Here is a 13732-nt window from a genome sequence, read left to right as displayed (position 1 = left end):
GCCAGGACGTGCGGTCCAGGCAATCCGAATTCATTATTCCTTTAAAAATATTAACTTCACTAAGTCTACCATTTTCTGAGAGAAAAACAAACCTATGCAAAGAAGTGATAGAAGTTTTGTATCGGCGTAAGTCAGATTTCCATTTTCTTCGAGATTTTGCAAATTTTAATATTTTGGTTATTATTGCATATATAACATATATTATTGTATATGAGTATACCTCGTTTTCATAATTATCTTCGGTTTATAAAATCAAATGTCAATAAATATGCTCGTGATGGAATACACTTTTTACTCTTTAATAATTGCAACGTAATACAGAATAAATTTTGCACGTCAACCTAGATTTCAAAATTATCGAAATTGAAATATCTTCGTCAATACATATCATAACATATGCTTTTATAGAATTTCAACAATTTATTCTGAAGATATTTCCAAAAACAATCGATATATCGTCTAACAATAAATGCACATCTCTTAAACCAATTTCGAAATTCATGTAGTTGTCTTGAATAATAGTCTTCAATGTTACAAATTATTTTTCTAAAAATGTATTCGTAAAATGATGCTTATTTTTAATTTTTCATAACTCAAAGGAAGCATCTTGATAAAGTATCTGATCTGTTAAAGAAAAAGGTATCTGTAAAATAAAAAAATGCTTATTATTTCTGGTACTGATTATTCCAAGATAATCTTATTTGATATAACAAAAATTATGATTAATGACTACTTTTTGAAACACATTAATTGAATATCGTTGTCCTCCTATAAAGTCGTCAGCAGATATTTTCTTTTTCAATATGTTATAAATTCACGTTATGCATGTTAGAATTAGAAATATTTTAGTGACAATTCTTCGAAAGCTTCCTGTCCAGAGAGGAATAATTAACTGAATCAAATAATCGCCGTTGCACTATATTTCCAAGTCATAATTCAAGCGCGATACATATTTACAGCTGTGAGTCGCTACGCTTGTCGCAATTAAATTTATGCCATTCTAAGAATAAGTGTCGTTGAAAATAGAGTCCTGTTTTCATTGTTTTGTTCGATATATTTCGTGCTCGTAATCAGATTTGAAGTCAAATTGAATTTGCCGCTATTCGACGAAAGGCTACAAATTATATTAAAAGCTATTCCATTCACATTACCTCTTTATATTATTAATTTTTGTAATTCTAATTTAAAGTAAATCGTGTTTATCTAATATATTAATAAAGTCTATTAATTTCTCTGCCAAAATAATATTCTTTCTGCCAAATTTCAAGTATAATTTAAATCTTGAATTATGTCTTTTTTATTTTTCTTTTAAATTTAAAAGACCCACAGTTCTAAAATTAGATATTTGCGAAGATAATATTATTAGCAAAAATATTTATCGACAAATAATTTTTCTCTCAATTTAAAGCGTAAGCTTAACGTGTTTGTAAATTTCATATAACTTTTTTATTTTCCGAATACAATAAGATCTACATTTTATAAAAAGATTAACTTTTGACTTTATTTCTAAAATTATTATTATCCTCTTTACGTGTATTAGATATCGCTATTTGATTCGTAGTTTATACAATACATATAATAATTTGTTTTTATATTTCTACCAACTTCTCAATATTACAGAAACATTAAAATGTAACTTTGTACTACTTCGATAAGCCATAGCGCATATAACGAGTCTATTGCACACATCGATTAAGACATTTATTAATACGAATTAAATGGTACGGTGTCATGGAAATAAATAATCCCGATCAAATAAACGGCTACATATACCGGTCCCCAATAAGCTCGCGATTGCGGAAGCTGAAACGCATTACTACGAGCAAAGCGAAATATACTACAACCGCTAAGAATGAAGAGTACACAGTAAATCTGTCTCGTTTGGCACGATCGTGCCTATTTCCTCGAGTGAATGATTTACTTATCAATTATTAAACTCGCGACATTATAAGATTTACATCATCAAGCACTATCTTTTCGCGATTCTATTACACAATATGCATATATTACATATTTTTATATCTCAATACAACCTGTCGAATTATTATCAAAAAAGTGACATAAATATGTCTTTTTTTAATATTTAATTTAAAATATTGATTGACGCTAGTCATACGTAAATTCAGGAGGATTCTATTTTGGCAACATTCTTGTGAGAAGAACGAATTATCCTTAGCAGACTGAATATGATAATAAATTTGTCAACAAAGGGACAGTTCGCTTTCGTGTTCCGCGCGGAGTGCAAAGAGCAACTATTCCCGTGAACGCGGAGTGAAGAATACGAATAAGAGAAAGAGAAAATGCAGCGCATGGCAATGCCACTATTTGTGTGTGCGAGCCGTTCCTCCGACTTCCTGAAATAGGAGCAAAATGGAGCAAAGTCGACGAGTAAACGCGGCGCGGATCAGCTCAGCTCGGCTCGGCTCGGCTCAACCGCTCGGCCGGGACTCGAGTATATCGACGTCGCACACAGCCGAGCGGTAAATCCATCGTGCCGTTCGGTATGTAAATCGCTTATCGCTCCTAGTGGACCACTCGGTATAATTAGGTAGGTAGGTAGGTAGCTGTGGGGTAAGTAAGTATAGGTAGATAGGAATGGCATCATGCGCGCCGGGCATGTATCTGCACGTCTAATGGCGAGGAGGACGAGAACGAGGCAGTCTCGCGGAATTAGGCTCTTCCGTTGTTTCTATTACAAAATAGATGGCACGATATTGCGAGGCAACGTCGTCGCGCGGCTAATCTCCGTTTTTTCCACCGGAAGATAGTGCAATCGCGCGAACAAGCTCCACGATTTGTGAAAACGATCGTAGAAGAAAAAAGAAACGCAAAATAAAAGAGCTGCTACTTGATATACTTATAGTTATTTGATTATTTATTTTTATATTCGTCATAATTTAGTGCTTATATCATTTTTAGAGAAATTTCTTAGAGAGAGATTGACATCTCATAAATTTATCATATAAGAGATTTGACAAAAATGGCATATATAGAAGTGAATACGTTTCTGTCTATTAATTATCTATATCTATTAATTATCTATCTATTAACACAAAATTATTATTTAACACATGGTCAATTAATTATAAAATTTATTAAAAATGTGCATTAAATTATATATATAAGTATAAAATCTTACGAGTTTTAAACAAAACTGAATTTCAGTAATAAAAATATTATCGTCTATTCACATTAAACTTATGAAATCTTATTTGTGACAAGGTGCGACAAGATTCACCAGAAGTTCTTATAAATTATTGTATAAACGATTTAGCAGGAAAAATATTTCAATGGAACTCACGTATTCGGAAAATACGTCGAGATGGTAATCTGTTTACCGTCATCTTCGCGTTAGGATTTTCCTGGCATTACAAAATAGAATTATACAATATTGTTAAATTTTCCACCCAATAGCAATTTTTGTTTTTTCTGTACTTGTTTATCAATCTTTTTGTAAAGTACCTAGAATTCTCTCTCTAGCGCCTACGTAATCATAATAATTTGTATTAGTACGAATAGACATATGACTCGGATTGAAATCAAACAAGCCAATGTCAACGCAACTAATTTACCTATCAACGTGATCCATCGAAATTACAATTTGATAATAAATCTGTTTTTTCTTCTCCATACGACTGCACTTTGTTAGCTCTCATAACGTCTCACGCGATCATGCTGTCATCCACTTATTGTTTTCGCAACACAAATTGTATTTGTAGAACAATTGTAGATAAATTGTCGGATGTGATCGGCATTGGATCAAAGCATGACAATAAGATTCAAATTTAGTAATGCTTAGAATTTATTTCGAAACAAGATATCCGTAAATTGTTGCGACAATGTATTATTTATTAATTTTAGCATAATTAGTTTATCGTATAGAAAAGTTGAAAATTTTTTATAATTATATCAAGAAGTAGTTTGTAGGTACCTAATAATACTTTATCATTTTTCAATTATAATTAATTTTATGCATAGCAGAGAGTAAAAATGTAGTTTGTTCGTATCACAAGACAAAAAAATGCATTATAATTCCATCTAATAAAACATCATAAGTCTAGTAAAAAATGTGAGTTTAATAACACGTGAACGCAATAAGCTTCATACTGTCATGCTGAACAATTATAAATGCGCAATGATAAGTACATTTTCTATTCAGCTAGGTCAAAAACAGACAAACGAAGAAAAAGGTAAATTCGCGGAGCCACGAGTGAAAGAAAAACTTGATGAAAAAGTACAAACTTGAATAAATTTACTAGATACGTATATACTTTGAAAAGCATCAGATGCAGCAGGTGTGCGAAAAGGTAGAGATGAGACACGACAGAAAAAGCAGAAGAAAAAGATGGAAATGCACTTACGTGCATACTGAGTGCACGCTTACCTAGTATTTCACACTAATGTTTCTACTACGCTCGTATTTTATTTCCATTCAAAATTTAAGAATACTGCAAGAAATATTTACGACGAACAACCGTTGAATGTATGCTTTATTGTTAGTGTGTGAGCCACCAGCTTACGCATCTTCGCGTTGAAAAAAAAAATGTATTCCTATTCTAACACGAGGTACGAAAAAAAAAAGAGAATTTTCTCATATATGTAAAATAATATTTAATAATATATTCTAGATAATTTTTCAGAGCACTTTCCTCTCATCACACACGATCAGCTATTTTAATATTAAATTATTAATTGAAATACCTATGAACCACAGTGATGACAGTTAATGACACAGTGCAACATTAACTTAAACATTCTTGACGGATCTCTTGGTCAATTCTAATTAGTAAATGTTCGCTTGCATACGTTAATCCGTCGTGTGTCACACGGACATAGTTAATGACACCGGGTGAGTGCAACGAATGTCATCCTCCGCAGCCCCATGCGTTCGCCGCCGTTCCGCGATGCAGGCCGGTCACGTGACCGACAGGAAGTTACCAATCGTCTTGCACGATTATCCCGGTGCCCCTGCCCGCGTGTCGTACATCATATGTGTGCTCGTGCGTGTACGTCAGCTATGGCATCAGGGACGGCGTTAAGTAGGATTCACAAACGAAGCAACTATATCGCGCTTACGTATACTCCTCAATGCGTACGTACGTGTGTACTCGCGGGTTTATATGTACGCGTGTGCATATAGCATTGTTCAGGAATCAGGACATCTCGGACGAATCAGACGCGATCGAAGGAGATGACCAGATTAATTCGGTGGACCTTCGTCTTGATCGTCTTGATCACTCTGATCGTGATGACCCATCATTGATCGATAAGCGACGATTGTCGCTGATATAATATGCAGTTTGATGGAATTCTTGATTATATGACAAATAATATAACTAATGATTATGTTCCTATTTCAATTTCTAAGAATTCCTAAAAATTGTAATAAGAAATAAGGAACTTGAAATTTTGAAATTTAATGCTTCAAGATAATAGATTATCTTTATCACTTGACGCATGGAGAACAAATCAAGTTTTGTTCCAATAATTTTCTATCTACTTTATTATACATAAATGTTTGCTAGTATGCGATAATCTTTAAATATATTTATGCATGAGAATGTTAAATGAATCACCTTGAACCATATATCATTAAATTGCATCAAATATTGCATAGCACAAAATTATTCGTATTTTGTAAATTTCGCGTCTTGCATTAAAAAAAAATGTTCTATTTACTAATTACGACGACCTACAAACGAAAGATACTCAGGGACTCGACAATCAATTCTGAACGACGCTGTATGCACTGGCACTCATGCACGCATGCATCGAGGCATCGCGTCCAGTAAACCGCGCTACACATTATCATAAATGCCCGAGCCGGGCCCATCCCACGCGTAAATCTGTTTCGCAAATTGCGAGAGTGGGATTATGTCATCTTTCCCCTCTCGTTCGTCCCGCGCGACCGCTATGCACTCCTCCACGATGCGCTCGCCTCGTTTCCACGGAGCAAACCGCGCGATCAGATCGCGCTCATTCTTTCCTCTTGCCCTTCTTCCTCGCGACGCGACGCGCAACAGTCAGAATAACGTTTTCCGGATATATCGCATTATTTCGCGAACAATACATTAGCCTTCGTAAAAAATTCTCTTAAAGTTACAACTACGACGATTATTTAAAAGATTTACTTCTTATTTTAAATAGAAATATGCAAAAGTACACATGCAGCATCTTTTATGAATATTGATCACATTTAAAATCAGCTGACTATGCTACAACTATGCCATGTAAATATAAAAATTCAAAATCAGAAATTTTTGTAATAATTATAGAAATATTGATAATTAATAATATCATTGATATTATTTTTGCATAATAATTTGATTATAAAAACAATTTTAATAAATCGCGCTGAAGATTTACACGAATGTAGTACTGTAAAAATTATAAGAAATATATCATTTTTTCTCGCGAAATATTAACATTTTAAATGAAAGTAAATTAGTATAACCTGCAAATAATTCTAGCACGAGTTCTTGAATCAAACAGAAATGAGTCAAGCAAATATATGCTCGGTGGCACGATAGGCATATGGGGGATACTTATCTCGGACAAAACAATGTTGTGCAAACAATAACGAGCGCAGATAAGAGTGCAATACAAGAAGTAAAGCGGCGACTTCTTTTTCTGCAAATTTACAGGAATTATTTTTCGTCGACTATATTTTTAGTTCCATTACAATTTCATTAATATAAAATAACAATAATAGTTTAGTATCAATTAATCGAAAAATATTAAGTAAATTTTAAATGTATTTTCTCTCTTTTTCTGATATCTATAAATTTCTTTGTAAGTTTTTCGTCCGATAAAAATTTCGTTCAATGTAACAGTTCATCATTATATAAAATTATAATTATAATAAATCCAAATTACTATAAATAAAATTTTAATAGATTATAAAATTTTAATAATAGATTTTATAAAATACCTCGAGAAAGCCTTTCATTCAAAAACACTTCAAATAAAATATGATTTTAATATTTTCCGTTTACTAACACAGGAAAAAAGCAATTAAAAATTGAAAAATTTCCATTAAGACACGCTAATTTCTCAATTAAAATATCTTTTCTAAAAATATTATAATTAAAAATATTTTGACACAAAAAATGCTGCTGTGTAGTTTTACCAAATCGAGTTGGAGATATTGGATAATTTTACAGTCGTAAGCAACAAACCTTAATGGGCCCTCCACTTCATAAATTAGGAATTTTTATGCCGCCTTCGCGCCAGCCAAAGAAGAAACACATTTCTGAACGTTGCTCGATTACACTTGTACGCAGAAGAATGCAAAGCATTGGCGATCCATAAAATGCCACGATGTTTTTCGTTTTTTTCTTTTTTCGTGTAACAAATTTTTCGCGTATTTGGATTAAAATAGATGTCAACAAGTTTTATTCAACAGAATATCACAATAATATTTTTTTTCCAGCAGATATATGTGTAAGGTCAATGCTCGTCTGAGACGAAACGATTAATATGTCGTCGACAGTAAATGTATCTAGACAACAGATAAGCTATATGCGCTTGAAGCAATCGCGAAATGCAAACGAGAGATGCACTTTTTAGAACGCATCAGAAATTTACACGTAGTTTGGCTTGTTAGCGACAGACTGACGCGCGAATAAAACCGACTCAAGTATGTATCGCAAATGCTATGCTCTTCTCCCCAGATTTCTGCGATCTCTTTCCAGCGCAACTCATAGGTGTCGGCAAACTGATAAGAACTGCTTGAGCTTCGAAGAATTTAAAGTGAGCCTCGTGGGTATTGCGAATGGATTTCTATTCCTCGATTGGATGTTTTATACGATTTTATCGTAGTGAATGCATGCGAATAAATATACTTGTGACTATCTCTTATCTGGCCGGACGCTAACGTAAAATTTTGACGAGGCTCAGGCAAGTCTATATAATTGCGCGACGAGAAATAAAAAACAAAAAATCCCGATACGATAGATGTACAAAAGCACTCGATTTACGTTTAAGTCGCTCCTATTTTGCATTTGTTCGCATTTTTGTCTTACACAAGAAATCAGTTTTCTTAATTTAATATAGACAAATTAGGACAGAGAGAAAAGCGCATTTTAACAACTAAAAAATTAAAACCCACTACTAGAAATAATTCTGTATAATGTTAATAGAAATGATATCCGCGTATAATAAATTCAATCTGATGTCAAGTATTGAGACATTCAAGTTATAAATAAATAAATATAAATATCTCCTTCTGATCAATAATTTCAACGATGAGAGAGTTATCTTAAGGCCATATGGTAATCAATATCTTCAATTTAAATGTAGAAGATCTGTGTAATTATGGTGAAGATTAATATATATACATAGTTGTACAGAGAAACAAGAATAGCTTCGTATACATTGCGCTCTTTGACGAAGGCTAATCGAAGAAAACAGATAAGAATATTAAATAGTAAAAATATCTCGCAGCTTTATTATTTATTTATTCATTTATTGAATGTTCTGTTTTATCGCTGTACCAACCTATACCGAGCTGTACCGAGTTGACGTTGTCATCCGTTTAGATTGCTGACACGATTAAGTTCTTCTAATACGGACGCGTTTCTTTTTTATCAGTAGATAAAAAATGATGTACGATAATCGTGTCGCGCAATAAACAAGAATAGAATTGAATTTTTTATATGTTTGTTGATACGTATCTCGATTATTCATCATATTTATAAATGCATTATTTTTAGCTATACTATTATGTTGAATTATTCATTAGCATCAAGATTGGATATAAAAAAGTAAATAAGATTCAAATATTAAAATTGTAGATATTAAAATATTATATTGATATAATAATATCAAAAGAAATAAATAACAAAACAATAAGAATATGTATAATATGTATTGTATTTTGTTAAAAATTGAAAAATAATTTTTATATTGGGGAAAGTGCCGATATAACATTTAATAAACATGTGATAAGAACATAAGCAGAAATTTTTTTAAGTTTTAATAAAGAACCATTTAATAGAGACTTAAAAACTTCTCGTCTAAACTTCATAAAACAACTCGTGTGAATTCTCATAGAGCAAATCGCTCAAAAATTGCCTCGATAGACTTAGAACCGAGAGAGTCTGCCGTTATAAATACACTCCCGCACGAAAACAACTCTTCGTTAGCTTCTCAACTCGTTTAAATTAAATTTAGGCTACGACGACTGGTGTTGCATAATCAGTCATCGCTCATGACAATTTATATATTCAAAAAAGATGAGCTGAGATATGAAACTTTCCAAGAATTCACTGAACGACGTGTAGACACAAACAACCAGATCTTTGTAAATAAATAACAAATGATAAATGGAAGTAAAGCAGATTAAAAGTAACTATTGTGTTTAGTCTTTATGTAATCTATATCAGCCTATATATATATTTACGCAACAAAAATCTATTTTTTTCTTGTCTAATTTTTCTGATACAGCAGTGTAAACGTCATTTCGCATATATAATTTTCTTCAAAAAATTTATTTAAAAAACATATTTTTTAAATTGTTTCTAAAATTCCACATATAAAAAAATAACTTAAGTTTCTTTTTTAAAAACACATTTATATATTATTAAATCCAAGTGTTGTCTGCCTTATATAATATTATAAGTTACTTATTTTTGCTTTAGCACTTGTTGGTAATTAATGATACTGTATTCATTATAAGCATAATAAATCTGTTATTAAAGCAGGAAAGTATACATCTTATGTTGGTCTGCCTTTTGTGGCATAATGATAATGATGGCATATAGTGTACATTGTTCTCCACTTTAGCAACGTGTGGTTTAATAATGCCACGTTCAATATGTTAATGTCATATGTGGCTAAGGCTAAAGCGCAGCGCAAATAGGATATAATATAGCTTTCGCTTTAGCAACATGTGGCATATTAATCGTATCGTGCTTTAGTAGTTATTTTTCATATACGAGTTCACCACTAATTTTCTCTGTCTGTCAATTAACATCTTAAAAGCTAGACAAGAACAGTTTTCAACAAATAACAATTTTGTCATAAATATGGATCTTCTGTACAGTTTTAAGATAATTAATGGCTTTTGATATAAAATTTTAGAAATAAAGTTTGGAGTAGAATATTTTTACTCAACCGTTTTTGACTAAAAAATATCTCTGTTAGTGTCTATAATTTCGCAAAAAAAACACATTTATAAAAAATACTTTTTATTGTTCCATGTAATAATGCAATTACGCGCATAGCATTTAACAAATAGATACATTCAAAGTCACGACGACGTTTACGACGCGGAAGGACCCTTCGTAACGAATAAAGAGCCACCTCGTTTCCTTCCCCCTAGGCTTTTACTCTCCACGGAATCCTCCGCATTTTTCTAGGCGTGACTTCAACGAACTTGCGCCATCGTTTCGAATGGGCAAAGTTGGATAGGATGATTATCGTAGGAAAATAAAAAAAAAAAAGAAAAAAGAGGAGCGTGGCACAGGCAGAGAAGGAAGGGGAGAGACAACGCGAAAGAAGGGTGGAGAAAAAACGAAACGATCGGTGTATATGACGAGGATAGCGGTGCATTCGTGCAGAAACGATGAAACGTTTCGAGCACAGGGGGATATGCGAGGAAAGGGAGAGGGTGACACATTCGCGTGTGCAACAACGACACACTGACGCACACTGCAATCCTTTCCCTTCCTCCACATCGACGCATGCAAGGTCCCCCTTTATGTTCCCCCTTCCTCATCCTTCACGCGCGAGCTTTCGCCGTTGTGTACGAATCCGCGCGGTAATTGATTCATGATGGAACCGCGAATTCAAACACGGCCGAGCTGCATTTTGATATGCCGTCGGTACCAGGGCGCGCGGCGGCCTGCAGCGTCTCTCTATTATGCCGGTGACGTTGCAACGAGGTGCATCGGGAAGCGCGACCAATGCGGAACAAGTGCGTAATGATCGGCTGTTTCAATAGCGATATCAACACGACCGATTTTCCTATCCCAATGGAGCCTGAGAAAAGCATGCGATGGTGCAGCGAGAGAGGCTGTAATGGTATGCACGCGTCATTGTGATGCAGGTACCAATGATACTCCAATTTCGGAAAGTTGTCATTGCCGATATTTTTACGAATAAATTCTATGGTCCCGTGAGATTAATTGTATGACAATACAACCTTTCTTAAAATTCATTAAAATTAATAATTTAAAAATTTTAATTTAGTAAGATTAAATTTTAATTCTTTAAAGAAATTAATCTTGAAATATTGCAGACATCGAACCTAAGTTAATTTTCTACATTATTAAAAAATATGAGTTAAGAGATTGCTATTGTATGTTAAACTCTTAAATTATTTTTCGTCTCAAGGAAATAACAAAAATTTTTATTATCTTTAAAATTTAAATATGTTAAGTATTTATAAAAAATACTAATTTCATGTTTTCGATTATTTTTATTATAATGTGTATTTCGTATTTTTTTCTAAGAACATAGACTTATTATTAGTCAATTCTAAAAGAATCAGGTTGAGATCGTTATCTCGGTTAGAAACTAGAGAACACTTCATAAGATCCGTGCGTTTATTAGCACTTAGGGCGATGTAACCCGATTGCAGTTGGTATTCGACAGTGAAAACTGACCTACTCATGTCAGACCAAACCGACCATAAGGCAGGAGATACGGACGGTTATCGCAGTTTATGTTTCGCTGGCACATCGACCATACCCCCTTACCCACGTATATCTCCGTAGTAATTGGTACACAACGGGGCTGCGATTTCAGATACAGGTCATTTACATTCGGGTCAATTCTTGCCCTCATATTTCATTGCTATTTCTTCATAAACTTCCTTCTTAGGATAACATTTTGCAGTTATCACTTTTATGTGCAATATAAAATTTAATCGATCTCTAAAGCTAGTCCGTCCATGACATATCAATAACTATCCATAAATGCAGGGATAATACCGTATCATTTGTTTGGACTTGTGACAATAATCTTGCACAAGTTGATGTACAAATGTTATATTTAAAAATGTTGTTAATAATTATATAATCTAAAATTATTTGATAAGTAAACTTTCCATTTAAATTATCAGAGTTCTTAATAAAATTAATAGAATTTGAATAGTATCTATCATTATATTATAAACTGAAAGATACAAATATATTTTCTTTATACTCTCACAGAATTAATGCAGAAAATATGTTAAAATGTTGCTGAGCTTTCACGTTATTTTCAATCCGAAATAAAATCGCGTCTTTCGATATCCGATTCTCTTTTTGTTTAGCAAAGAGTCAAAGTTCCGTATTTTTGTCGTCGACGATGCGGCGCGCAAAAAATCGCTCGCAAGTCATTTAATAGCGCTTCTGGCGAATGCGTTCGGCCGCGTCTTCCGATAGTATACCGTTACACGAGATTACGGGTTTTCTTTCAGTAGAAAAGGACGACCACCCTCGTCATTGTGCTCGGACGAACGAAAACGCGAAATCGCGACGTACAAAGCGCGTTTCACGTTCCCTGCGGGACGTCGGGGAAAAAGGGTTGCTGACTTTGTCGGCGGGGCGATTCGAGCGGGAGGTAGCCGGGGTTGGACTTAAAAAAAAGCCGATCATTATCCACTCGTTCTGCCTGCATTGGTCGCGCGCTTCCTGATGCATCTCGTTTGCGATGCGTCCGTGTTATAATAGAGATCCCGGTGAGCGCTGGACAGAGTGGACGGCATATTAAAACCACGTATATATGTGTCTGTACTCGCGGTCCCATCGTATATCAATTATTACATAGATTTGTACACAAAGGGGACAGCCGATACCCCCAAACGAAATATAAACTGGCAACATTCCGCGTTTCTTTGTCTGAAACGAGTGGGTCAGTTATCACTATTTTTTCTGTCTCGCAATCAATCATTTAAAAAATTGATAACTTTATAATACAAGCGTATTATATCACGGACAAAACAACATATAAATAAATATTAATTAATACATTAGACCCTGAAATTTTAATAAATACTTCCCATCAGATTACTTTCGATATTAATAAGCATAAGAAAAATATCCCGGATCGTTATCGAGATCCCAAGACATATATACTGTTTAATTCGCTTGGTATCGAAGCGGAATTTCGATTAGCGTCGTTGGTGAACGGCCATAACAGTCTGTAACCTGTCACAATGAAGATTCACCAATACATCAGTTATTGACGTCATCGTCGTCAAACGCGTAGTGGTGCACGAGTTTGCGTGGACGGGTGTCTGTTTAACGCTAATCGCGGCGAAGAGACGAGCGCAGAACCATTATCGTGTTATAACGAGTCGCCGTACAAACTGCCGGTGCATCAGAGAGAATCACGGGATGATAATTTAATGTAACGACGAGAGTTAGTGCGCCGATCGCAAATGAGCCGGCCATGTTAAGCTCGCACACGGGAACAGCTAGAGGGCACATTTGACACGGCTCCGTCATGGATCGACGAATCATCGTCGATGCTTGACAACATAACGGCGAACCATTTCATTGTTATTATATTTTTAACGCCGCGTTAGATGCGATATTACGAATAGATCGAAACTATCTCGATAACGGTTTACACGATGCAGATTTATCGATGGTATGATAAAATGATATGGTGAAATAAGTATATAATATTTATTATATATTTTATATACATATATATAATATTTATATGATATAATTTATAATAAATTTTATGTGTTGTATATACAAAGAGTAGTATTAATTTTTCCATATTAATTTTTTCC

At 33.8% G+C, this 13732-nt stretch overlaps 1 protein-coding gene across 22 annotated transcripts in view; it reads right to left on the bottom strand.

Annotated features, from left to right (window-relative positions):
* Window positions 1–13732, bottom strand: part of Foxp (forkhead box transcription factor P) — a 330454-nt gene that overhangs the window by 252252 nt on the left and 64470 nt on the right. For 3 of the 22 annotated variants that reach the window (XM_083044682.1, XM_083044685.1, XM_083044686.1), the window contains exon 1: window positions 7179–7622. The exons of the other annotated variants lie outside the window; for them this stretch is intronic. The gene's annotated coding sequence lies outside the window, so the exon portion shown is untranslated. Of the gene's footprint in view, window positions 1–7178; window positions 7623–13732 lie in introns of those variants that run through there. 22 annotated transcript variants of the gene reach the window in all.

This window comes from Prenolepis imparis, unplaced genomic scaffold (assembly GCF_030444845.1).
Source record: "Prenolepis imparis isolate NDT839.2.m4 unplaced genomic scaffold, iyPreImpa1.0 SCAF_8, whole genome shotgun sequence".
In the NCBI taxonomy this organism is placed as follows: Eukaryota; Metazoa; Arthropoda; class Insecta; order Hymenoptera; family Formicidae; genus Prenolepis; species Prenolepis imparis.
The sequence above is the reverse complement of the archived record's forward strand: the minus strand, read 5'-3'. Positions and strand labels throughout refer to the sequence as shown.